Source organism: Cygnus atratus, chromosome 2 (assembly GCF_013377495.2).
Source record: "Cygnus atratus isolate AKBS03 ecotype Queensland, Australia chromosome 2, CAtr_DNAZoo_HiC_assembly, whole genome shotgun sequence".
In the NCBI taxonomy this organism is placed as follows: Eukaryota; Metazoa; Chordata; class Aves; order Anseriformes; family Anatidae; genus Cygnus; species Cygnus atratus.
The window spans coordinates 73,314,700-73,341,886 of record NC_066363.1 but is presented as its reverse complement, the minus strand read 5'-3'; the positions used below and the strand labels follow the sequence as shown (position 1 = coordinate 73,341,886).

The 27,187-nt window shown below is 36.0% G+C and overlaps 1 protein-coding gene across 2 annotated transcripts in view; it reads left to right on the top strand.

Moving 5' to 3' along the window:
- The window catches only part of CDH18 (cadherin 18), a 188,125-nt gene that overhangs the window by 7,968 nt on the left and 152,970 nt on the right, over positions 1-27,187 (top strand). The gene's annotated exons all lie outside the window — the stretch shown is intronic.

The following is a 27,187-nucleotide window of genomic DNA, read 5'->3' as shown; positions in this document are numbered from 1 at the left end:
AAAGTCCTTGTGGAACACACGGACTTTGTGCATGTCAAAAAATCATAAAAGTATATAGGTTGTGAATGGTATGAGTTTAATTTCACCTTTTAAAACAATTAGTCCATTGCAGCTGCTGTATATATGAGTGATTTTTTGACAAACACCTTTTAGTTTTAAAATGAGGTAATAATGTTGCGTGCAGTCAAAGGAAGATGAGTTCCTTCAGGGGCTGGAAGACAAAGTGACTGAGTTTGCATCTGAAGTGAATACTAGAGAGGTGTTTTAAATTGTGCTTCTGTACAAAATTTAGGTTAATTTGCACTATGGACTATGTAAAATGTACTAGTACTAGTTTGTATTAAAAAAGAAATGTAAAATGTCTTAAAGCTGAAAGGACCATGAGCACACACAGTCGTAGGTATGTGTAGTGTGGTCAGTTGGTGAATTTAAGAACTTAAGTGAAAGCTTTCCCTGCTATCATTTGGTTTCATTTGCACATTTTGCAGTGTTTATTAATGTGCTGAGTTTCCCTTGCTTAGACCATTTACAGTGAGGGTAGATGCTAATGATAAATAATTTTCTCTCCTTTAGCTATTTTTTTTTCAAAGTTGTAATGAGTAATTATTATCGCTATGACCACTAACCTTCTGTCATATTTCACGGGTATCACCCAGTGCTCCAAAAGCCACAGGCACCAGGGGCACAAGCAGATGTGTGTATGCACAGACACATCTGTACTGATGGACATACAAAGGCTTGACTGCCCAGACATTGCTTCCAAAACAGTTCCTATTTCCTTAGAGAAATGTGTTTTGCTGTGGAATTCAGAAGTTATTTATGGATCACCCAATTGTGTGACTGCCATGCAGATTTTTGGAAGCCAGATAATTTATTGTTTTCGTATTACTTTTCCTGACTGCCCTAATGACCTTTACAAAACATACCAAGTTGTGGCCTTTCTATGGAGCTCTTTTGGAGTGAGTGTTGGGGTAACTCGTCACATCACAGGTTCCTTCCTGTTTGTGGAAAATAAATGACCAAGGACTTGATCTCTGTGTTGTTTTAAGTGCAATTTTAGTATTACAGTGTCCTCATCACCGTGCCACAAACCAGGTCGTGTATGGCAGTAAGTGGGCACCTGTGTGTGCGTGGCTATGTTGTTGCCACAGTGCGGGGCAATGCTGGGGCTGCCCCATCCCGGCCCCAATGGCCCCACCGCAGGGCACGGCTGGGCCCAGCAGCCAAGATGGCGGCACCTTGTTTCAGGGACAGCCTGGGGTACAAAGGAGGGCACAGCGCTGCCCGGCAGCCAGAGCTTGTCCATCTTATTTTCTGTCCATGTCCTATTAAAGAAGGGGAGTGAGAAAGTGTGTGGGTGGGCATCTGTCAGCCATCCAAGATCACCCTGCCCCAGTAAAGATGCACAAAGTTGTGGTACGATTTCCCTTTTCTGTTTATCACAGAATCATCTAGGTTGGAAGAGACCTCCAAGATCACCTAGTCCAACCTCTGACCTAACACTAACAAGTCCCCCACTAAACCATATCACTAAGCTCTAAATCTGAGAGTCTTTTAAAGACCTTCAGTTATGGTGACTCAACCACCTCCCTGGGCAGCCCATTCCAATGCCTAACAACCCTTTCAGTAAAGAAGTTCTTCCTAATATCCAACCTAAACCTCCCTTGGCGCAACTTTAGCGCATTCCCCCTCATCCTGTCACCAAGCACATGGGAGAATAGACCAACCCCCACCTCGCTACAGCCTCCTTTAAGGCACCTATAGAGAGTGATAAGGTCGCCCCTGAGCCTCCTCTTCTCCAGGCTGAACAATCCCAGCTACCTCAGCTGCTCCTCTTAAGTTCTAGAGCATTATACCAAAATTATGTAAAATCTCAAATGCATAATTTCTATGTTAAAAAAAAAAAAAAGGTGTAAATTGCATCCATGAGATATGGCAGTGAGGAAATGAAGACAATTTTACATTCTTTTATATTCATCTTGATTTTGGTAACTTCATTTTTAAGGGTATTTACCAGCTAATCTTAAATCAATAGGTGATGAAGCTGATGGTATACTGGTAAACTCAAATATGAATAAACATCTCAGTTACTTCTCAAGTACCTTCTCAACCTTATTTTAGAGAGGTATTTATTCATGTTCAGTTTCTTCTCTAACTTTTCTCACAGGTGCTTTGTCTTGTTGAAGATGCTGCTGCATGACTTCCCTAATTTATCAGCTTATTCAAGATGTATTCATAAAATGAAATGTTAGCTGGACTTTTACTTTGGACAGTGACAGAAATGCTTCTGTGTAATGATTGAAACTCTAGGTTAAATAATCCTATTTATTTTGTGTAAAGCTACAAAGAATAAAAAAAATGCAGGAAGGCAATCATAATTAGTGAAACAAATAGAAAGAACATCATGAAAGTTTTGTATCTTCTCACTTTTTATTTAGAAGTATGAAGCCATTCAGAAGCCATACAGAACGTTATTTACCAGGAAGATATCCTATTTTTTCCTAAGATGAAGATGGCTGTAAAAGAACAGGGATTTCAGGTCCAGCAATTTATTGATAGTTCCTCTCAAAATGGCTGGGTAAAAAAAAAAAAAAAAGTTTGTCTGAGCCTGTAGTGTTCTTGAACTCATAGTGGAGATTAAAAAGGGTTATTTGTGTCATGTATTGTATATGGCACTAAAGGCAATGGTTGATTTGGAACATATTCCATTCGCAGCAGTTACTTCTTCGATTTATGATTTATTACTTTGCCCACATCTTCTTTCAGCTGATGTATCAAGATTATGTAAAATGCTTAATTATTTTTTTTGGTCTAGACCACACACATTTTTTAAATAAAATTAAAATTTGTCAGACAATAAGAAGTAAAGGAGGATATCTAAGGTTTAAGCTTCCCTTTTGTTTCTAATTATATAACATTTACAGTCTGTGAAACTGAAATCACAGTCATGAATTTCCAAATGAATTACCTCTGTAAACATTTCTTTTCTAAAATACATAGGGTATTTTATAATTATAGTGGAGATTGCCAGTCTGTAAACATTACTTTTCTTTTTTCTTTTTCTTTTTTTTTTTTCTTCCAAAGATTAGCTCTGGGTGGTTCTTGACAAGCAATTAGTTTTAATTTAAGTAGTTCTTCCCACAAGCTTATCATCTGCAACTTTTTTTTTTTTTAAAGTAAAAAGAACACAAACATCTTTGTCTGGAAAGAAAATGATGAGGTAATATTCAGATTATGTTCAACTACTTAGAGCCAGAAACCTGAGCAGAGGTAGATTGGAGCTAGGACGGTATGCCTTTAAAGTTGTCTTTGTATTCCTATGATCTTGGGTCCATTTGCTAAAGAGTCGATTCCCTCCAGAATTTAGATAAGATTTTTTAAAAGTCAGTTGTTCAAGATGGCAGATAGAATGGATACAAAAATGTTTCTCTGGTGAAAGGTATTTTTAATGGACTTGGGGAGTAAATTGGCCAGATGAGTTTATTTAAGACTGCCACTTGAGTAGTAGTGTGCTGTCCAATGTGGTGTACGTTTGTATCAAATCTTTTTTTTCCCTCTTACATCAGTTTGAAATTTTCCATTAGGTTACAAACAAGCAGAAGTCCCAGTCATCTAAATTTACACTTGTGATTTACTTGTTTTTATGTGTAATTAATATGTGCCATGGCATATTGGTATGCCCTTGTCTGTTCTGTTTTCAGATATGTGTAAGCCTGAACTGTTGCCAAAGTGTATTTGTTTGGTTGGTTTATTATCATCCAATGAATTAGCATATTTGATACTTAAGGTATCACTATAAATAATGCAGCTTTTCAAAGTCCCATATAGGAAACATACTAATAATTAAGTTCTACTGAAGATATCTTTTCATGTTAGTCCAAAGACCTACTTGAGCCATTCTTGTGATAATGTGTTCGTAATCAGCCAGGTACTATCCACAAACAAGACTCTTGTTTTACTCCAGTTACTAAATGAGAAATACAGAAATTACGTATTAAATTGGCTATGCTTACAAAACAAACAAAAATGCTTAGAGTTAAGCATTAGCAGGTAGTCTTTTGGGATGTATAGTCTACTTATGTGTGTTTTTTTTTAATGTGTTTATATTGCTACTTTTATTTCATCATTTAATATTAAAAGACATTGCCTTTTATCAATGACAACTAATTTAATCATAAAATTCAGTAGTATTCTAAAGGGGTATAATTTTAGACCTGGTAAAATGTCACAGAAGCGATGTTTGCACACCCTTGTTGAAAGCTTTGAGTCAAATCACAACAACCTAACCATGTCAGGAAATGAAAAATCATCTCTATGGACAATTCAGATGTAATGTTAAAACTCCAAGAACATTCTTATGATGCTGCTGACAAGAATATCAAAATTCTAATGATGTGTTTTGGCTTCTAGAGGCAGGAGAAATGCAGCAGTAATGGAGGACTTCACTTATTTCCTGGAAAACAAGATAAATTTTACATTGAGGCTTAACCCCAGTATCAAAAGGCTTTAGCCATAAGAAATGACTGCTTCATAAATGAACTAGTCATGAAATCTCCAAAAGAGATTTCTAGGCTAGACTAAGTCTTATGTAATGCTTAAAACAAACGCACAGCACCTGCCAGAAAGATGTAAAGGGCTAAAGGAAGTTGGAATGAAGAAATGGCACAGTAGGGAAGGCAAATACAGGCAGTCTGTTAAAAAGTGTGGTTGTTTCCAAAGGAGAGAAACATAAAGGACTAAAAAAACTTCATTAATTGTAAATCACAGAAGTATGTGTCAAAGTCTGAGGAAAAGCTTGCAGTTAAAACAAAACAAAATAAACAAAACCCACATTCTTCTTTAGAAATATCAGGATAAGAAAGCTTGCCAGAGACTGTTGTGCCAAAAGACAGCTGGGGTATAAAAGGTGTAAAGGGAGCAAAGTAAGGCTGTTGCAAATACAAAACAAAAAAGCTAAGAGACTTCTTAAAAAATCTCTTTACCGTGGGAAAGCTTGGGGAGTACAGCACAGTCCGTTTATGAAGAATGTATCAAAGGAAGAGTATCAAGCTGAGGCACCAGTGCAAAAGGCTATGGAGCAAATCAACAAATGAACAGTAATTAATCATGTGTGCCTGACGAATCTAAGAAGAAAATACCCAAACCAGTAACCTTCGTATACAAATTCACATCTAAAGCTATTTCAATATCTGAGAAAAACAAACAAACAAAACAAAAAAAATTGTTTGTGGGGAAAACCACATAAATATGCCATTTAACATTAAAAACTTTTGGAAAAAAAAAAGTGATTAGTCAGGTGAAAAATTTCATTAATTATACAAAGCTACTGAGAAGAGAAAATTGGAAAGACCACTCGTAGAGAACTGCAGCAGAAGGATCTTGTAAGACTGAGTGAAATTCAATACAGATAAATTTAGAATAGGACACAAGAGCAGCGACAATTTTAACTGAGTTGACAGTAACTACTAAGTAACAACATCGTAATATTATATTAGTTCTAAGAAAAATCTCCATCAGGTCAATGTTTAGAAACAATCCAATTAGCAAAATGAATATCAGGAATTATTAGGAAGGGAAGAAATAGCATCAGCAAATATCTTGTCTTTATAAATGCAGAGTATACCTGCAGCTCAAACACAAAGTGTACTTCTCATTTTTCTTCTTCTTTCCCCAGTCTTACAAAAAACACGTTTTTGAGTGCTACAAGACTGATCAAATATTTAGAACACTTTCTGTATGAGGAGTACTAAGTAAACTTTTGAACTGCCAAACTGTCACCTTAATTCCAGCAACTCCACATTTTCAATTAACAACTTCATTCATATTCTGGGATTATTTACAGCTGTTCTCTTTCTGAATACAGGATAATATGATATGATATTTTATTTTATCGGAAGAGATTGTTTTACTTTCTTGGAAACAGTACAAAGAACAGCTGAGTAAAGGAGAGCTCTTCTGACTGAAAAGAGATGAAATAAAGTGGGTTTGATAGTGGCCTAGACAATCATAAACAGTGTGAGGAATGTGAAGCAGGAATGATTTTTCACTATCCTTTGTTTCCCTCTTACGAGCAATAGTCATCCAAAAAAAAAAAAAAGGCACACGGCGGACCACAAATAAAGAAAACAGTGATGCACTTCGTTATGTGTGAAATTGGTAAAACTGCTTAGGATAGGATTCTTTGATGCTTAATGCTTAAACTTATGAATGAAATAGTGAAGTTGTATGTGTTCCTAATTAGCCTCTCAATAATGAATTGAGGTAATTCAGCAGGTAAAATGCACATAGAGATTAAGAGCAAGCCACGGTTTGACAGAAAATCCATTCATTCAAAAAGTCAGAGCTGCATGTCCATAAATATAGCTAGCTGAGCTTTAGATCAAATAAGCATTGACAAAAATCACTTATGCCCATCACAAGCATTTGTTGTCATATTAAATATTATTTCAAGCTTGATTGTGTCAGAGGCTATTACTGAAGAACTTGGCATTTCCAGTCCATCCTCCCTTCTTAGATAACTATTCCTCTACATGTCTGTAATAGCATGAGCAAATCCAGTTTTCCATTTTATATGGAGGATGTAGTTTCTCCATTTTTCCTCTGTATTGTCTGAAATCATTGAGACATGTTTCTTTCTGAGCACAAGGAATCCATTCATCATGGATAGTTTTCATACTTAAAGGAAACTGGCAATTTACAGTGACTCAGTCAAAGTTTGTTTTTATTTAAAACAGTAATCATAAGGATTACATAAAATCCAGATGTAAATTCCAGGTAAAAACTGAAACATACATATGTAGTTGTATCAACTACTTTTACAGCATCAACTATGGTTTGTGTTAGAACAGAAAAGTATATATATTTTGCATCTTGCAAGTGACTAGTGGATACTCAATGGCTGCAATTTATTGCACTGCTCAGGAGTTTAAATCAGTGGGGGTTTTGTCAAAGTCGTCATCCTCAAAATCTAAGACTTGCTTCATAGCTGGCAGCTGGAAGATTCAAGAGCATCAACAAGCACACTTTTGTTCTTTCTTACAGACAAATCTGCAGATTAACTCTCTAAAATCAGTTTATTCCTTTCATTTGCTTGTTTCTTTGTTTTCAATTTATTCCTTTTTAGTTTTAACTTCAGAGGGTAGATATTTGGTACTTCTGGAAATTTGTATCTCACTGAGAAGCCTCTGTGTAGGAACCTCAGTTCCTACAGAGAGAGAGAGAATTCCCTTCCTCCTCCATACCTTAATTAAAAAAAAAAAAGTCAGATGTGAAAATTCTGTAACTGTTCTCATTTGTGGCCACTTTCTTACTAATCTCGCTATAAACCTTCACCTTGGATGATGCTGTCTTTCACCTAGTATGTATCATTTTTGCCATGGTGTGTGTATACATAGCAGAGAGCAACAGTTTTCATTAGAGGGAGCCTTCTGTGTCCCTCAAAGTACAGTGTCTTCTCTGACTTCGCCAAGGATGTTGATACTACAGTGGTTCATAGTAGCAGAAAGAATTCATATCTCCTAACTAGGTGGCACATATGGATATACTTGACTTCAAATAAGAAAGTTAGAGAAATGTTCCTGGTTCTTTCGTGAAGAGATATATTAATTAGTAACAATATACAATACTAGGAGTAATACACAACAACCGTTCTATGGCTACTTTTTCATTTGATCTACTTGGGTATAGCTAGGAAGAGACCTGATCTTACAGTGCATTGTATACAGTGTCCCAGAAAGTGGGACCTATGAGTTCCTATGGTAATATAAATAATAATCCTTATTTCTGAAGTTTCTATTTCAGCAGAACTTAAGTAGTTCGTAAGGCTTATATTGACCACTCACACAGTAAACAGTCATTCAGATGTCTCAGAAGTGTTCTAGCCTATATGATATTAGCATTTATTTGTTTTGTATGGGAGAATATTCTTTTTTAATTTTTAATATTTTTTTTTCTGACAGCCTTTTGTAGCAGACAATAATGAAAAAATCCCTAGGTGGAAGTATGACATAGAAGTGTCAAAACTCACAGCTACCCTAGAGAGAATGCACAAGTTTTCTGTCTGTCTCAATTGATGCTTTTGTAACTTAAGGTTTCTTCAGAATTGCTAGAACTATTTCTGATCTCTAAAATCAATATTCCTTCAGGGAAAAAAAAAAAAAGAGAATTTAAAACTCACTGCTATTCAGTAATTATTCTCATCAATATAATGCCTTAAGTACATCTGTAGGTGCAACAATGGTTTATTAAACTGAAAACTTTTTAAATGACAATACCTTCCCTCCAAGAAAAATTACCTGCAATGTTTAAGTCTCTGGAAAACCAAGTAAATGCAGAAAAGGAATCTTCTCAGTGTGTCAGTTTACACAAGGGAGAACACCAGTGCTCCAGTTTGTCAGTCATTCTGTTTTTCCTTGTAGTCTTCATATGAAATGCTTCTCTTTTCTCATGGTGTTCCCTTCTACTGGGTTGTTTCCAGTCAGTGAGTTGTTACTGTTTTTTCCAATACTTGCATCTCTGCCCCATCAACGGTGACAATGAAGAAGTGGGGACAAACTGTTTTTTAAGTGTGTTGAGATTTTGTAGAAACGCTTTCTTCTCTTAATTAATATTCAACTGGATTCCCTTCACTTGTTGAAATTTTACTATAGGATTGCTGTTCCGAATTTCCAGAAATTCATAACTGTATTTGTTGTTTATAATCTGGATTGTGTTGTGGTGCCTGTGATTCTGAAAGATCATCTTGCTCTAGGTCTTTTGGTAGTTAAAAGATAATCTAATCTTCATATTACCTTAGTTCCATGTGACGGCTAGCATATATGACAAGATCATACGCTGACATATATGACAAGATTTATTAATGTGTGCACAGAATAGTGTATGCGCATAGGCACAAGGTGAACAAAAGTTGTTCGATGCACTTTTCTTCAAACCTTTCATGCTCTGAAAGAGTATAGTAATTAAGAGAAAGTTAACAGGAAGATCTGGTATGTTTCAAGAGTACATGTAACACAAGCGTATTACAGCTACGTGAACTGCTTATAGGAAACGAGATTGAAAAAAAATCTGAATGATTTAAACTTTTATTGCCTATGGTCAAGGATCCTAAGACTCTTGAGATATATAGTTAATTGACTTTCACAGCATGTTTCTTAAACTTAGTTTTATGAAGAGTGCAACTGAGGCATAGGGAAGTAAACTGAGCTCTCAAAGGTGATGTAACAAGAAGCCTATTCTTCCCATCCCATGATTTATTAAGGAAAAAAAAAAAAGTTTACTCCTTAATTTTGATTCAGAGGAATTACATCTTTCCAGAGTGCTTGGTCTGTGGAAAACACAACCCCCGTGCATACATGTGCCTTGGCAGTCAGTGTTCCTGGATCTCGGCACCACAACACACAAATGCTTTTTAAGTCAGACAGAAGCACACTTGTTACCAGTATCTACTCGAAAAGGGCTGAAGGCATAATCCAAGACCACAATACAAAGGAGTTAACAAGCAGTGTTGTACACCAAAATGTGTATCACTCCACTGAAGCCCATAATTAACAGGTAGTCATGCTGTGTAAAAGAGGGCTCTGTCCCTCCCATTTCCTTTTCTTCTTCTACGTGCAGATATTGTGCAGAGAGAAATATGTATCTCTACTGTCTTGGTTCAGCAGAACATAAACACTGAAGTGTTGGAGATCTGCAGCCAATGAGACAGGAGGAATAGTGTCTCCTATGGTAATTAATAACATCTAATAGCTTATTAACATATTAATGAGTTTTATATGGTTACACTAAGTTTCTGAACAACTTCAGCAAACCGTGCTAACAAGATGATAATCTGATTTCACAGACTGGCTTCTCAGTTTATGTAAATGGCAAATCATTAGATTTGTTTTCTAAATTATGTTTGGAGATCTTGCCACATCTGTAGAAAATCAAGGAGAATTGTATACAACACAATTGTATCTTGAGATCTGTGTCCTAAAGGGCTGTTTATTTGATGCACCTTCTGAAGAGTTACTAACAGAAACTGGTTATAAGCTTTGTTTATGAACCTCTTCCTGAGCGAAGGGAGATCACGAATCAGCTTTGTCTAGTAAGACATTTTAGGAAGTATGTGTGGTTATGCGATGACACATGAAGAATTTGCTTTCTTGTCTGTTAGTCATTAGAAAAATGTCACGTGTGGAGCAGAAAGTGCAAGTGTTGAGAATGTACCCAAATGTCTACTATTCATCTGGCTCCTGTACGGATTACAGAGGAACCAGAGTTCAGGCATAACATTACAGTGAACTTGTTTGGTCATCCCTCGGGATATTTCATTATTTCTTGAAAGCCGTGTTGAAAGATGATTTGGGTCAGCTTTTTCAGTTCTATCCCTCTTGCAATATACTGACGTATGTAGGTATATGGGTAAATATTCTTGGGCTTTTACATTAGTTGTATGAGATGTGTCTGCATTATGAAACTGAAATGAGAATAAAATGGATGATTTGTATTCAATGGCTATGCAGAACACCTTTTGCAATTCCTTTGAAGTTCCTTCCTATATCTGCAGATCACTAAGATTTGTCTAGATTATTTTTCTTGTTGCCTTTCAAGTTAAAGCAAAATAGTTGCAAACCTGAAATGTTAGATGCTTTGAAAAATGAAATGAATTGCAGAAGCTTGGGCTTCATCATAATCAGTGTATCTACTTTCAGGGAATTTTGCAGACCCTGACTAACCTCAGAAAGGTTCTTAAGCATCGCAGTGATTTTTTTTATGGTTTTTATTATGATTCAGCTGACAAGCAGAAGCTAAATTTATACTTGTCTTTTGTTTGAAAGATTTTTGTTATGTGGAGGTGACATGACCTGGCTAAAATAATGTAAAAAGAATCTGCATCATCTATCCACTTGGAGTTTTGGAGTGTAAAGGGACAGTTCTTCTCCAGAGCATGATGCCTATCAAAGGACACACTGAGAAACCGTGTGGCTGGATTATTCATGTGTGTGAGATGTACAAGAAATACAATTTGAATAATTAATAGACTGATTAATTAATTAATCATGTTTGTTGCTTAATTGAGTTGCGAGTGTTTTGATTTATGGCCTCTAATAGTGAATTTAGTTTACTGACAAGGAGGGAAACTGAGCCAAAGACATCTGTTTGTACATATGTAAGAACCTGCAGATGAGAGAGAAGAGAGAATTCCTAGTTCAACTGAAAATCAAACTGTATGATTGGAAAGTAAAATGTGTATAATAGAAGAGCATTTCTTTTCCTGTTTGAGCTAATTAGAATATCAGAATATCAGGAAGACCAATGTCATAACTTCTGTGTACTTTACTCTTCCATTTTATTTTCTGTTTGGTAAGAGGTGTCATGAATATTTTTATAGACCAGATACGTAATTTTTTTTACATTGGATCTGAATATTGTCTTCTATAGAACTACTTTTTGTGAAAATATCGTTACATTAGGGCTACTCCCTTATAATTTTTTTTGTGTGTGTGTTTCATTTTCACAAATGCTTATCAAGTTAAAAAAAAAAAGTTAAACTATCAGTCTTTTTCTTTTTAAAAAAGGAGGTCAATAGGGCCATTGGATGAGGAATTGGATGGTATTTTGAAGGCAGGGTGGAAGGCGTGGAGAGACAGCATCCAGAGCCGAGTGGTGGAACAGCAGAGAGCACCGTAGGTGTGCAGGGTACTCCCTTCTCCTACAGAGGTGATTTTTTTGCTTGCTCCAGCTTACGGTCAGGTCTCAGTCTCCTGTGAGGAACAGTGCAAGCAGTCTCTCATAGCTCAGGACAGCAAGCAGGAACGAGGATGGAGTAGTGGTGAGTCAAGTTAGCCAAAATATGGAGAAAGGACGAGGTGCAAGCATGTGCAAGGGATCTTGGTGAGATGGGGTTGACAGCTAGAACTGGAAGCATGAGGACTGTGAGAGGAGGGTAAAGTGAGGAAAGATGGAACCACTCTTCAGGGGAGGATCTCCAAGCTTTTGGGAAGGTCTTACCTCTTTGTTGAAATAGTGAATGAGAGAGAAGGGGGAACATGTAACAAATATGTACACACCCTTGTAAGTTCAAAACATGTTATTTTCTTTCAGCGTTTCTCTATTTTTCAACCTCACTTCAATTAAAACCTCTGTTGTTATTTTCAAAAGTGAAGAAATTATTTTGATGAGCTTGTGTGGCGCATAGAATTTGTGCATAATACAGCAGAATATTACCGTGTTATGTTTATATATTAGTAAGAAAGAAGTATAATTAACACATGATAAATGCTTTGAATACTAACAAAGCGTTACTGGTATGATCACACATTATTTTTGTATGTAAGTATATTATTTTGTGGTTTGATAAATATAAATAGTTGCTTTAAGAAACATAAGAAAATGGATAAACCTGTTAAATTGACAAACCTTGTGTGTCTTAAGAAATATGAGCAAGAATAACTTTTCTTACAAGATTCTTGTGGTTTTTGCAGATTTTGTTTGGCTCAAGAAAAATATATTGTGGTAGAATTTCAGCACTCCTGCCCGTAAAATAAATTAAATGTTGTTGACATACAATGAAATAATGATTCCTTGAAAAATAACGGAAACCTTTTCCCAACCCTTAAAAAATGCTTAGCTTGAATGTTAGTCTGATTTATTCATGAAATTGAACTAGTTTACCTGTCCTTAATCAAAGGAAGATCACAGATTAGGAGAAGATGATTTATACATGAAATAGCTAGAATGTTTTTTCAAAAGACCACAGTTTCATAGGTCAGGAAGAAACCTTAAGAGGTCGTCCATTCCATACCTATAACATACCTATAACCCATGATGGGACCAGCTAAACCTTCCCTGAGAGATTTTTATCTACTCTGTCTCCTTTAATCTGAACTCTTTTGCATCATCTCATTCATTCCCTCTCTCTCTCTCTCTCTCTCTTTTTTTTTTTTTTAAAGTCTGTAGCACCTCCCCACATGTCAGAGTTACTTCTATATCAAATACCAAAACTACATGCACATGTTGGGGATATTGTAGGGAAATAACTAAAATCATTGCAAGCTAAAATGAAGTAATATCCAGAACTAATTAGCTAGAAATACTCATCTAGCCAGTGTAATTATTAAGTGCACTGTTATTAAGTGTATAGGACATGAGATGTCCTCAGAGTCCCGGTGTGGTCCAGTCCATGCTGAATGTTCTTGGGCACAGTGAAGTGTTTCTGGAGCTGCTGAGCCGGTGCAGCTTTTGCAGTTACCTCTCTCTTGCAGACGCTTAGAGCACATCTATAAACCATTAGAAAAAAAGGTATTTTGAATTCTGGGTTAGTAACTAGGTAGTATTATTGAGTGTGACAATGTAGCTACAGCAAAGTGTACAATATATCTGGCTAGCACTTCCTTTAACGACCAAGCCAGTTCCCTCACCAGATAAGGTTTTGAAATATAACCTCTTTTCTCCTCTTTTGCATTAGGCAGGGGAGCACAGTTATGAAAATATTTTGTTCCTCTACCATGAATCATATTTTTTTTATTGTCTAAAAAAGTGAACAAGTAAAAGGAGCACTTCAGGCTGGGTGGGAGGAGGAAGGTGTTGTATAACATACCTTTACAGATTATTGCAATAAAAGGTTGATTTTTTTTTTTTTTTTTAGCAGTGGAACAGGTGAAGTTTTCCATTTCTGACTATTGGCAGATGGATAATATTAACAAAAATGTCAGTATAATTATTTATTGGAGGTGGCTGTACAGAGTACAGGTGAGAATACTTTTGTGACCAGACTACTTTGGCAAAAATCTTCCATTGGTTACTGGATATATATGAGAACTGAAACAGAAAGCAAAGCTAGCTGATTTTTTTTTATTTATTTTTTTTTTGGGGGGGGGGGGGGGGGGGCGCAGATATTCATATACCATAAGTCATGTCATGCTTGGTGTTGATGAGGGATAGGTATGGAAAATCCATATTTTGCTAGAAAGGAATGTGTTCTTTTGTTGTCAAGTAGTGTTTTGTTTCTATTGCACAGGCTTTTCTTTTAGGACATCTTCTAAGACCAAATGAAAACTTGAGAAATAATTATTTTAAATGAGAAGAAAAATACTGAACTCACAAAAGATAGCATGAGGTGTATGTGCAATGTAAACAGTAAAATAACATGAGGAGAGTTAAAGTCATAGCATTCCTACTGTAAAACAAATTCATAACGGTAAGAATTAGTCTGCAACTAAATGTGCTAATCACAGTGTACTTTGGGCTATGAAACTTTCTTCTGTATTTTTATTATAAATTGAATTCTGCTTTCATACAGCTTCACTTGTCCTTGAGCATTTTGAAAATTTTGTGAACAAGTATTCCCTTCAAAGGCTAATTTCCTGAATAACAACATGATACTGAAAGTACCTCTTCCAGGGAGAAAATAAATAGTATGCAAACTCCTATATACTGGATGTCTGTGTCCTTGGTGTCTTTCTGCAAAGCTGTTATCACAGCCGTATCACATGCTTTAAGCTGCCTGCCAGAAGCTTTAGTTTTTATATTAGAAATATATGTAGAATTGTGAACATTGCCTTAATTCTCTGTTCAAAAGAGGAGGTAAAACAGGAGCTTAGTTTTCTAAAATATTTGTGTTTATAAGCTGTCTTTCTCAACTTGATCAAGATTACATGTAAATAAGTTGGCATCTGCCTTCAAATAATTAAATATGGATATTGTGGCAGGGGATGGGTTGTTTAAACTGGAAATGCCTTTGTTTCCTGCCTATGGAGCCTTTGGATGTTTTTAGTAAAGGCTGAAACACATATGATCCCAAGGCAGAGACCTCCTTAAGTTCGATTTAATTTAATGAGACTTCCATGCTGGCAACCTTAATTCAAAAAAAAAAAAAAAATCTCTGAGAAAATTTTCAAGGCACTTAATCATACAGTATTGATAAGTGCATATATTGTTTTTTATATATATGTATGAATATCTATATTACTGCAAACATGCACTTCATTTGTGATATACCTTTCTATAACCCTCCATTCACTGCACAGTTCTGCACCCTGTCATGCTCCCAAAATTCACCATCTCATTCAGCAAAAATTTAAAACAACAGAGGATAATGTTTAAATCTTTACATGTCCTTTGCATCACAGTATATCAGCGCATTCAGTGTGATTGCAGTTGGAGGTGGGCTTTTAGGAATCATGTGTGGAGCATAGAAACAGATGGTTGTTACAGGCTAGGATGTGTAGGAGAGTACATGGTAAAGGAGGGAAAAAGAGGCATGATGGCAATATTTGAAACACCTATGGACGTAAGACAGTCTGAAGGACTTGAGGGGAGAGTTTGATCAGATGAGGGGAGAGTTTGATCAGATGAGGACATGCTATACTGCGCTGAGGAGTGGGACTTTTGTCTCCTTGGAGCAAAGGGTCAATGCAACCTGCTGTTTCTGGGGAAAGAAAAAAAAAGGTAGTTCCACTGTGGAAACTCTCTCTGAACTCAGAAAACTTCTCTCTTTGATCTCCTGCACCATCAGAGACTGTGCAGCTCAGAGCACTGCTTGGCTGACAGGTCACTCACTGCTCCTGCCCTGACCTCATTTATGCAGGCAGCTGAGCAAGCAATTGGTAAGGTAACAGGGATCTCACGTTTTGAGAACCACCTTATCCTGCTGTTCGTGACCTAGTGTGAATTAACGCTACAGAGACTTCTGCTTAGTGCCTAAGTAGTATTTCAGCTGTGTGATGTCTGCAGATGTTGCTGACAGCTGAGTGATTACCACTTGTTAGCTCGATAGGCCTTCATCCTTAGAATGGGACACATTATCTCCTTTTGTTCCTTTTTCATTCAGTTTGAATTTAGTCCTTGGTCTGAAGAGAGAGCAACTCTCTCTTTATAATATCTGTATCCAGATGGCTTGCCATTACCTTAACAGTATCTGATTGGTGCTATTTTGACATGGCAAGATGTTGTATACTATATCAATGTGAACAGTTCACAGAAATACCAAATAATTCAGAGACAGTAAAATTATCATATTCTTGAAAATATAATCAGAGAATTAGAAGAACTTAGTGCTCTTTTCAAGGTCATCTAACAGCAGATATATGAGATTATTTACCCTTTTTTTATTTTTTGGTCTTTTGTTTTGTTTTGTCTCTACAATCCTGGAAATCTGAGGCCTTCTGAAATTACAATTTTCTCCCTATGTAATGTTATCTAGTATTTACGTCTTGCTATGCATTATTTATAAAGTATGCTTTATAAGTATTATAAATCAAAGCAAACATCTCTAAATTAATATTTATTATTGAAATAGTATCAGTTTTTGTTAGTTTTACCTATGAGTGTTAATGGCATCCAAAGTCCACTGGCATCAACGGGAGTTGCTTCAGTTTCTGCATTTCATAACTCAAAAGAAGAGTGTCAATGAAAGTGATAAGTAGTGATTATGAAACCACTGCACAGAAGTAAATACTTCTCCCTTATGCAAAACATAAGGACCTGTGCAATTCAGACTATAGGATCCTTCTAAGGATAAGTACTTAGCATGAATTTAATTATAATAATAATTATATATATATATATAATATATATATATAATAATAATAATTAAAAATAGAAATTGATGGTAAAACAAAAATAAACACAGCTAAAATACACTCATTTCCCTTTTCTAACTTTATGCATCACTAGGAAAATCAGGCATCAAATCAGGTATAAAATTTAGCTCTGAAACATATTTTGCAGAAAAAGTGACAAGAAGTATCTGCAATAGTTTTAATTTTAATTAGTGGTGAGTGAGATAAAAAGTCAGTCTAAAATCAAACAAAACTCTTCCATTCCTAGTGTTACTGGAATCTAATGGACCAGTGCCTGTTTTGTAGGATGTAGATTTTTTTTCCCCTGAAGTTGGGCCAACTCATAACTGTAATGTTCCAATGACAAGTCAAATGTATCTCACTGACATTTACAGAGAAACAGCTTTGAGACGATCTTTTTAATTTCTTTCATTTTCCAAGTGTATGCTGTAATGCTGAATGCTTATTTTGTCAGTTTGCTTCTCATGCTTACAAAGGAAATTCTACACAGTCTGCATTTGTGCCTGAACAAAAATTATATATATGTTAACAGAAAGGAGGGTGAGGGCCATTTCAATTTTCCTGTAGAGTTTTCTTGACCACTCTATTAGAAAATGTGAAATTTACATTTCCAGCCTTTGTTTCAGCCTTTGTTATTTGTAATGGTACAAAATTGTTAAGGTTGGAAGGAAGATAGTTCAGTTGATTGAATAAAGTTAAAAATTATCACTTGAGAGGAAAAAAAAATTGTTCAGGTCTTAGCAAAATGAAATTTGCATTCCTGCTGCCTAATCAGCAGTCTGCTTATTGTCATGAGCTCTGGTGTTAGGCCTCTACTGTATTGGTGAATGTAACAACCTAATGGATTACTACTTATAAGGGATAAATCTGATTTTAGTAATACAAGTAACGTTTACTCAAGTTAGGATGACCAAGTGAAAGCTTGTACTCGGCAGGTGTTTGAAGTACCAATCTTTTTCTTTTTTTTTTTTCAAAAAGAAATTAATATTTTTAAACTTCCAGAAACATATTTGTAGTATTAGTTAAACTAGGTTCAAAAAAAGACACTGGAAGGTCAGGATCAGATCCACAATTTTTCTGGTAGGCCATATGGACACTTACTTCTGGGCTCCTATAATGTAAAAGAGACAGTCTATTATGAAAATGTGTTAATGACATAGCTGTAGGTCAAAAAGAGACTGCAGGTACTGTGTTTTGACACCTCCTTGTACTGCTAGCAATAATATCTAGAAATAGATATATTAATGGTCATTTTAATTATCTTCTGAAATTGACTATTTATATATATATTAATTCCCCTATCATTTTACACATACTATTTTAAAGTATTATTTGTGCCTACCAGTTTCATGGCAGCCAGTATCACTACAGATTGTAATCCTATTCTGCCTGAGCATTTCTTGAGAAGGGAGAATGTGTCAGAGAGTCTCTGAGAAGAAAAATCACTGAAGTGTTCATGATAAATGGCATCTGTATTGATATGTCAGCATAGACATAACAAACACCGAGAAGAGGAAGATATTGCCTCAAAGGTTGAGTAGTCTGTTTGTGGCGTTTCATGTACTTGGAATATTGGTGCTGGAGAAAGGTCAGATTTTAACAGACAATTAGTAAGCGATAGCAGTGAACAGAGCAGCACGTCTGGGATCTCTTACACATATGGGATCTCTTACATGTACAAAAAGAGAACTCTGGTGTTCCTTACTGCAATTAGATATCATGGATATAGGACAGTGCATCATGAGAAACATAAATTTCCTGTCAAGTGTAACATGCAGAATATATTATATGTTTTTATAAAATGTTGGAGCTCTGACTCAATTTCTTGAAATAGTTGCTGTTAAATGCTGTCAAAGGGTAACTGTGGAAGAAAGCAATTCTTAGCTCACTTTCTCTACTGCTAAATTCAAGATACTTCCATGATCAGGATACATCTGTCTTGCAGACAAAAAAAAAAAAAAGAAAAGTTCAAATATCAAATATACGTGACTTTGCATTGGACAGCAAAGAACAGATATTCTCAATGAGAAGTGTAGAACTTTGAGGAGATGTTTTTATTTAACTTTTAAAGATCCATATATTCACATAAGAAATTCTTCAGCACACCTTTTGAATGCATGGGGGAGCTTTAATATAAGATAGTTGATAAGAAATATTAGAACTTCAAATGTTGGATTTGCATATTTTGCATCACAGTTTTATCTGTGGATATCTGAATTGTGTATGTAGATTATTCTTGCACGTCCCTATATACACAAAAAGACCACAGCTGATTTTAGAAACAGGCGTATCATGGATTCAACACGGGAATGATTAAGCACATTTGGAATCTGGGTATGGGTTTCTGGAAATTTGGAAGGCTTTTTCTTTCTGGTTGTTATTGCAAAAGTCTATCATCATTTCTTTTCCTCATCATTAAAATCTGCATTGTCAGTCACAATGAAGAATGGCTGTTCTCTGTGAAAGGAAGGAAGTGCTCTGTGCTGTACTGAAAAGATGGCATGCAGGACTTGTAATGACGTTGTCGGGTGTAAAAAGTAGCCAATGATTACAGGTTACGCAATGCAAATGCTCTTAGGCCATAATGCCAGTCAGTCATAAATTATGATATCAATTGGCTTGTAAACATTTTCAGAACTTGTGTTTTACTTGTCCAGAAGTTGTACTGGACCAAGTCTAAATAATGAGTTTTTTATTCTGTGTCACAATGAAAGTCTTACAGTGGTGGCAGTACAGATGTTTACGGGAAGAAGGAGGTCATGATGACTCCAGGAAGAGCACAGAACCAGTAACACATTACCCTGTGGAAACAAAAACCTTACCTCATTAAAAAACCGTGAGCTCAGAAACTTTACTTCCCCTTGGTAATGATTGTATGAAGTATGGAAATCTGCAGAAAAGATTCTGGGAATCCCCCAATTTACATCAGTTTGAGATCTAGAAAGCTTTTGCCGCACTACATAGAAATCATGGCTAAGGGCAGTTTTTTATGTTCCTGTTCACTGGGATTGGTATGTTCTCAGTTTTCTGCTTGTACTTTTAAAAGCATCGTCATCACTGCAACAGTTGTGATGGCTTCATCACTTTCATTGCATTCATTACATGACTTTCATCTATGGAAACGGCTAGTGTTAAACTTCTGTTGTCAACACTGATATTCCTCTGAGTTATCCAACAAAGATGTCAAAAGTAGTGTAGTTGGCATTCTCTATTATCAACAGATTTTGTGGCACTAGTGACCTTTTAAAGAAATTTGTGGTAACATTTCCTTATCATTATGATACAGGGCTTCCAGCAAAAAGCAAGAGTATTACATTACAGGAAGAAGAAAAGTGACGGGAAAAAAAAAAAAAAAGCTTAGGAAAAAAATGTATTGTCTTCTATGGGAGATGTAAAAGAGCAATCACTTGTGAAACCTGTGATGGACACGCTATAGAAAAACATTTTTATTTTTTTTTACAAACCTGAATTTCATCAAATAAGAATACAAGCTTACAGAAAAGAGATGAAATGGAATTTCAGATTCAGAACCAAATATATATATTTAAGTATTAAATACTGCAGAAGCAGTGAATCAATACTCCAATGAATTGATATTCTGATTGCATTGTCATACCACATTTTAAAATTTAAAAAAGTATATAATGAAGAACTCTTAGCAAATAAAATAAGAAAATAAAACAATAGTAAATAAATGCTTTTGTTTTACCTGGAAAAATGCTTTGACATGAGTTGATAAGAAGCTCACAAAAATACGGCGATGAAATCCTTTTGAAAGAATGATCTCTGCAGTTCTTGATAATAAGTGGTAGTCCTTTCCATTTTTTGAGAATGAAACAACTTTTTTCACCTGAAATAGAAGCCATTGGACAGTAGCTAACCTGTTTTCTTTCCACAGTCTTACAAATGTCTCAGCAAATTAGCTTCAAAGACATCAAAACCAAAAATGTGTGAAAGATATTTGGAAGGATGGGATAAAAGGAAGCTGGTAAATTAATTATCTCTCCTTGAACTTTTCCACATAATATTCGTTTCCTAATCAAACTCTGTAATAGAGCAAATAATCAAGTTGCTGACACAATTTTTTCTCTAGTTAAAGTTCATATAACTCACAAGTACTACATCAGAAAATCACACATTTATTTTTATCTTCACAGTATTATTTAGGAACAAAGGAGTAACAAGAAATTTAGAATATCACATGGGGACACTGCAGTTGTTTTTCCTGTGTTCAAAAGTGAATATGCTGTCTTAAGATCATTCATAGAGTGAGGTGTTTGCTGTAGCACTGTCATATAAAGAAGCAAACAAACAAATCAATCATACTTTCCATAAGAGTTTTAGTGCGCTTAACACTCACAGCTTCCTGCTCCAGTAAGCTATTTCCATCTATCCCGTTAATGTCAGGAGGAGCTATATGCAGGGAGATGGCACATAATACGAAATTAATTAATCAGGGTTTGTGATAATTAATGGTTCTTTCTCATCTCAAAAAATCTGAAATAATTCTTAGGTTGGCATTCCTGTTCACTAAGGGCATATATGTTTTTTTTCTTTTTTGAAGACCCTTTTAAAATAGATGTGTTCCCTTTTTTACTTCTGTACTGCAGATGGAAAGAAAAAGCAGTTTGATTCTCTCTATTTGCATATAAAAAGAAAAAAATCTACTGCAATGACAGCAGCCTAAGAAAGCACCAGAAATGAAGGTCAATAGTATCTGTAGAAAGTCTGCAGAAACAGTGTGTGGAAACAGAAACTGCATTTTTATGCTATAGTTTCAAATGTGCAATATTTTTCAGTAAAGAGTAGCTTTTTGTTGCCTCAGTGAAGTTCTAAATCCTAAACTCTAGCATCTTGTGGTGTTTTCAAAGAAAATGTGCATTTAAATTTTTTCTAACCTTGACCTTTTCAATGTCCTAAGCAAACACTCTGGCATATGAAAATGGGCTTAATTCTCCAGATAATGCCAGTTATGATTTTGGCACCTGCTCTAAGACTATGTTTTCACTGTTCAGGTTTAACTTATTTGTGACTGTGTAGCTAAACAGTAAGGCATTTACAAACATAGCAGTGCTTCAATGTTATAAGTAAATAAGAAGTTTCCAAAGTGTGTGCAAGGCAGTAGTACCATGAACTGTAGCACTTTTATCATGTACTTGTGCCCATGTATAGGAAGGAAAGGCAAGAATGCCTTTGGCACTATATTGGCATAATAATACCTCCTTGTTGTAATTTAGGAACAACAAGCTGAAACAAAACATTCTTATCCCAATAGTGATGTAATATAGCCAGGACTTCTTTTGCTGACAGTGAATCATCAAGGCCTTTGTATTCATTCAAATCTAGTCAAATGGCCTTCTACATGGATCTAGGAATCTAAGTTATTACCACAATTATTTATTGATTGTAAAATGAGTTCTTAATGACAGGGACCAAGGAGATGCTGAAAAGTGAAGACCAGTTATTTTATAAATTTGTCTAGAGTGCATGAAATTGTTTTCTGCTCTGCTTTGTGACATATAACATCCAAGGAAACAGAGTCTCTGTATTGCCAGAACAGAATGCTATGAAGTAATATAGTATTGACCCAGGAATTAATTACTTGTTCATACTCATTGAAGCATGACTTTTAGCTACCATACAAACAAACCCAGCAGAAATCTGGCCTACATCTTGACAATTACTTGACTGAATGCAACAGTGAAACATTCATTTAAAGTCTGACTTTCATCTCTCATAGTTTAATTGACATTTTTTTTCTATTGATGGTGGTTTTTTGATGGTATGGAAAAGAAAAGTTTCTAAATGTCTTGAAATTCTGTAGTCCTCCAGGAATGTTTTTTTTATAGCTTTATGAATTCATCCCTCCTGCTTTCTCTGAGAATTACAGAGTTCAGAATTGCCAATGGTATCACAACTGGATAAACAGGAGTTTGTTTGGGACTTTTTATATCTGATAGAATCATAGAATATCCTGAGTTGGAAGGGACCCACAAGGAACATCGAGTCCAACTCCTGGCTCCACACGGGTCTACCCAAAAATTCAGACCATATGACTAAGAGCACAGTCCAAACGCTTCTTAAACTCCGACAGGCTTGGTGCAGTGACTACCTCCATGGGGAGCCTGTTCCAGTGTGCAACCACCCTCTCAGTGAAGAACCTCTTCCTGATATCCAGGCTGAACCTCCCCTGTCGCAGCTTGACACCATTCCCTTGGGTCCTATCACTGGTCGCTAAAGAGAATAGATCAACGCCTGCCCTTCCACTCCCCTTTGTGAGGAAGCTGTAGGCTGTGATGAGGTCTCCCCTCAGCCTCCTCTTTTCCAGGCTGAACAGGCCAAGTGACGTCAGCCGCTCCTCATATGTCTTCCCCTCTAGGCTCTTCACCATCTTTGTAGCCCTTCTCTGGACATTCTTCAATAGTTTCATGTCCTTTTTGTACTGTGGTGCTCAGAACTGCACACAGTACTCAAGGTGAGGCCACACCAGTGCAGAGTAGAGCAGGACAATCACTTCCCTTGACCGACTAGCAGTGCTGTGCTTGATGCACCCCAGGATATGGTTGGCCCTCCTGGCTGCCAGGGCACACTGCTGGCTCATATTCAGCTTGCTGTCAACCACAACCCCCAGATCCCTCTCTGCGGGACTGCTCTCAAGTTACCATCCCTGGAGGTCTTTAAAAGACGTTTAGATGTAGAGCTTAGTGATATGGTTTAGTGGAGGACTTGTTAGTGTTAGGTCAGAGACTGGACTAGGTGATCTTGGAGGTCTCTTCCAACCTAGACGATTCTGTGATGATTCTGTGTCTCGTCGCCCATCTCTTATTATTTATTTATTATTTTTTATTATTTCTGGGTTAATATGGTAATTCAAGTGTGAGAACCTTAGATTACTCATCTCTGAAGCAGAGATAATGATACTTGCCCTTCAATGAGACTTCAAGATGTAAAAATTAAAAGTCCTGCAACTAAGGGGCTATTGTCTAGTCAGAAGTAATGTGGCAAAGACAACCACTTACCTTACACTAATATCTAGTGGCCATTGTGCCTGTGTACTGCTGCCAACACATGTCCCATGGGATAAATGCAGTACATCTCCACTCTGAAGCAATTCTCCTGGCCTTAGAGCAGTACTGAGGAATGAAGAGTCTTGTTTTGATATCTGTTTAGAAATAATGTATTTCTTCAGATAGGACCCAAAAAGACCACCTCAATTTCAGACATGTTTTAGAGTAGTAGTTCAATGAGCTGTTGTCATTTAGCCCTGGGACCTGCAAGCAAGTATATTTGCATAATTATAACATACTTTTAGAAGACTTTGGTTAGCATGTTCTGCAAACAGGGTGCTCATCTAGCTCTTTAAAATCTATGAAACAAATACAATGTGTAAAGTCTAACTTCTTGAAAAAAAGAATAATTTCTATGTCTATCATATCATTCACCCAAGTTAAAGACATCTGAAATAAAAGCTTACTGCTGTGACGAGAGTTCAGGTGAAAACTTCAGCAGAATTGAATTATTTTTTATGTACACTGATTTAGATACACAGTACACTGAAAGTACAATTTCAGATTCTATTTTTCCGAAGATATATAGTGTTCTTTGAAAACAAAACAACAGTTCTATACATAAATGCTTATTGTGTTGTCTATTTTTCTTGTCATTCACTTGAGTTCTTCTTTGGCACAAAGAGAAAATAGAAGCTAATGTTGACCACTTTTGTCAGCTTCGTTACACCAGCTGTTATTTCAGATGTGAGTGCTTATGCACCTGCATACTTCTGCCATTACCCAGCTCCCACCTCCCCACTCCCCCCAAAATAAACAGCAGCAAAGGAGCAGACTTCAGATAAGCACATCTTGCAAAAACAGATGTTTGTGTGCTGTAGTGTTGTACTGTGAAGTTAATACTGTTTCAGTTGCATTTTTCCTGGATGATTGCAATTCAATTATTTTTTTTCTATCTCAGAAAACCCATTCAGCAGATGGGGGCAATTGCAATTCTGTATTTTCTTCCTCTGTTTGACAAGGGTGTGGAATAGCTTCTAAATTCGTGGACACTGCTATGGATAATACAGTTATCTCTTGGGCTAATGATTCCCTCTGAGAATTCCATCAAAAGGTGTGACATTGCCCAGAGCAGTATATTTTATTAAAACATATCTTATAGCTCAGACCAAAGAAAGCAAGTCTGTGGCAAATCTGAAGATACTTTTACCACAGAGGCTCAATGAAAATTTTAGTAGCATCAGCGAGACTCTGGTTTTGCAGTGTGCACCAATCAGAATAATTTTATATGCAGATTTTACTACTGCTATGTTATTGTATCATTTCTTTTAAATAACATGTTGTGTCTACATAAACATCAAAGGAAGTCAACATGATTGCTCTTCTTCTTATTAGAAGATTAAAGTGTTTAGTATTCGGTGTTTTAGTGTTGTAACATCAATTCTTTATACATCTCTGCATTTTAATATTTTTAGTGAAGCATTAAGTAGTTTTGCATAACAGAAGTAAAGTAACATGCATACATTTTTTTAGTGTCCTTTGTTAAAAGCTCTTAACTTGTGTTTTCTGTGAATAATTTTGTCATTCCTCTGGGTTGGGCAAGCATCGGCAGACTTCTCTCTGGTAGTGTTGTGCCAGGACCCTCTTGTTATCTGTTTAAACTGATTGGCAATGACAACAGATTTGAGAAGAGGAAGTTCCAGTGCTCTCCTTGAAAGAATGTGCTGTTCACAAAACAGAAAACAGTAATTCATTCAAAATTCATAATAGTTTGAACAGGAAAAACAAACAAACAAAAACAACTATCAAACATTTAATTGATTAAATTAACTGACTTATGAAGTACTATGTCTTTTAGCGGTGCTGTCCTTGTTTTGTTGCAAATGCTGCAATTGCTTTGAAATATTCTGATTTTGATGTTTTCTTTCTGGTCATTTGATGTTAGTTTCAGTTCACTTCCTAGTCTCCATTACAGATTTGTATTTCATAGCATTTGTTTCTGCTCAGTAAGAACAGAAACATGCAAGTATGTAGAACTTAATTACTACAGATGTATTTCAGTGCTGTAAAACCAATTTGACTTAAGTAATATTAGCCTGTTTACATTAATATTTAAACCCTTAGGAATTGAACAGCAGTGCTGCTCACTGTACTTTACTTGCCACTTTGTTCCAAATGGATGCTAAAAAAAATTAGAAATTAGCCTCAATATCATACTATCAAAGTTGGTGTTATGAAATGTTTTCTTTTTCTAATGTAATTATTAATTTATTCAAAGTAGGAACAGTGTTATCATATTTAAATGTTATTTTATGCTAAATTGAATATACAACTAGCTTGTGGAATAAAGTGTATTTGAGGCATATAATAATCCATGAATAGATATTTTTAATGATGGTGAGAACTGCATATATTTAAACAGATGAGTAAATTGGTCTTTGTTTATTCAGTTGAAGTTCTGTTATGATAAACTATCCTGCATATTTGTAAGGAAGGGGGACACATTTTGTATCCAAAAACAAAGGCAGGGGGAGGTTGATCCCCCAAACCAATTTGTCCTTTGAAAAAAGAAAAACAGGAAGGGAGTAGGGGGAAAGTTCTTGTTTGGCAGTAAATAAGAGGCAAAGGATTCTGATCAAGGTTAAATGTATGTAGGGCAAAAGTCAAAAAGTGAGAGCAGATTCTGGCCAAGAGATCTGTTTGATGGTGGCAAACAGGAATTAAGAAGATACATGCCTCTTGATAATACAAAATCTTGATATTTATTTCTATGGAAATAAAGCCAATATATTTCCATTATTCTAAAGTGTCACAGAATAGCTAAATTCATCTTCTGCCTTTTTCTTTGATTCAAAATAACTTCGTCTCTAAGCTGTTTTCAGGCAGCTGAATTACTTTCCCTCCATTGCACCCACACTCATGGTGCAGGTACTTTGATGTTCATCATAGCTTTTTAAGTCTTTGCTTCCCTGGTAAAATGAAGCCATAAATGCTTAGACAGAATGGTAGGGGATTCTACAACAGTTCTTAACACAGGGGAATGAGGAAGGAAAAAAAAAAATCTGCATCCCTCTAGATACTGACTCATTGAAAGGACTGCACTCCTTTACTAAAGAAGGGCCCTGTAAAGAAAAGATGTTATTAGCAAAATCAACTGCCAGGGTAGCCATTCCTTTTCTTATTATTCTACATAATTTTTTCCATATTTTTATAATGCTGGGAAGTGGGAGGAGAGTGTTAGGGAGAAGGCCAATTGTTTATTTTGCCTGTTTCCAATTAAAATTATTCAGTAATTTTGAGAAGTACAGAATGGACATAGGATGTTTAGTTAAATAAATTTCCTGATTCAAAAGTAAAACTCATGAAACACAGACAAGTGACATAGAGTGTGTTTGAATCCTGGTGCAAAAGAGAGAACTGGCAACTTGAGGAGAAGGAATGGCGCTTATCATCTTCTCCCTCTGTCCTCCATGGTTCAGATACTTGTAATCCACAGCCAAGCTGTAATATGTCCCAGCTATGTAACCTTCTTCTGAGTGGTCTGCTGCTTTGTGTGTTTTGTTGGGGTGGAGTGTACTAACACCTAGTCTAGTAGTTTGTTAAATCATACATATCTTT